Below are 1,137 nucleotides of genomic sequence, written 5' to 3'. Positions count from 1 at the left end.
ACACAGACTAGTCCCTCACCGTTCCTTTTTTTTCCCAGAAGACAGTGCTTCAAAAAGGAAGATGTTTAAAGAATGAGACAAACAAAACCCAATAAACTTGTTTAATATGACAAATGACTCAAAGATTTAATTAAAAGTGAAATTAAAAGCGAAAATGTATTTTATGTTATATATATAAATATATTATTACTTGTAAATATGAAGACGTTTTATATGCATCATTATTTATGTATTGTGCAATGTGTTGATGAGAAAAATAAAATAAGATGCACTTTGCTTAATATAAATACAAACAAAGAAATGCCAAAATAAATAAGAGAAATTATATTTATCTACTGGTGTTTTTTTCTGTGGGTGCAGAGGTACTGAGGTGCTGAGGTACTGAGGTACTGAGGTGCTGAGGTACTGAGGTGCTGAGGTACTGAGGTACTGAGGTACTGAGGTGCTGAGGTACTGAGGTACTGAGGTATTGAGGTGCTGAGGTACTGAGGTATTGAGGTGCTGAGGAACTGAGGTACTGAGGTACTGAGGTGCTGATTGAGGTGCTGAGGTACTGAGGTATTGAGGTGCTGAGGTACTGAGGTGCTGAGGTACTGAGGTATTGAGGTGCTGAGGTACTGAGGTGAGGTTGAGGTGCTGAGGAACTGAGGTACTGAGGTACTGAGGTGCTGATTGAGGTGCTGAGGTACTGAGGTATGAGGTGAGGTGCTGAGGTACTGAGGTGCTGAGGTACTGAGGTATTGAGGTGCTGAGGTACTGAGGTACTGAGGTGCTGAGGAACTGAGGTACTGAGGTACTGAGGTGCTGAGGTACTGAGGTACTGAGGTACTGAGGTACTGAGGTACTGAGGTACTGAGGTGCTGAGGTGAGGTACTGAGGTGCTGAGGTACTGAGGTACTGAGGAACTGAGGTACTGAGGTACTGAGGTGCTGAGGAACTGAGGTACTGAGGTGCTGAGGTGCTGAGGAACTGAGGTACTGAGGTGCTGAGGTACTGAGGTGCTGAGGTGCTGAGGTACTGAGGTACTGAGGTACTGAGGTGCTGAGGAACTGAGGTACTGAGGTACTGAGGAAGGTGCTGAGGTATTGAGGTGCTGAGGTACTGAGGTGCTGAGGAACTGAGGTACTGAGGTACTGA

The 1,137-nt window shown here is 44.7% G+C and overlaps 1 protein-coding gene across 1 annotated transcript in view; it reads left to right on the top strand.

Annotated features, from left to right (window-relative positions):
* The window catches only part of smad7 (SMAD family member 7), a 60,849-nt gene extending 60,524 nt beyond the window's left edge, over positions 1–325 (top strand). Inside the window, exon 4 of the mRNA XM_042326502.1 lies at positions 1–325. This exon is cut by the window's left edge and continues 619 nt beyond it. The gene's annotated coding sequence lies outside the window, so the exon portion shown is untranslated.
* The last annotated feature ends 812 nt before the right edge of the window (positions 326–1,137 follow it).

The sequence above is a fragment of the Oncorhynchus tshawytscha genome, linkage group LG09, assembly GCF_018296145.1.
Source record: "Oncorhynchus tshawytscha isolate Ot180627B linkage group LG09, Otsh_v2.0, whole genome shotgun sequence".
In the NCBI taxonomy this organism is placed as follows: Eukaryota; Metazoa; Chordata; class Actinopteri; order Salmoniformes; family Salmonidae; genus Oncorhynchus; species Oncorhynchus tshawytscha.
This window is presented reverse-complemented; position numbering and strand designations above follow the sequence as displayed.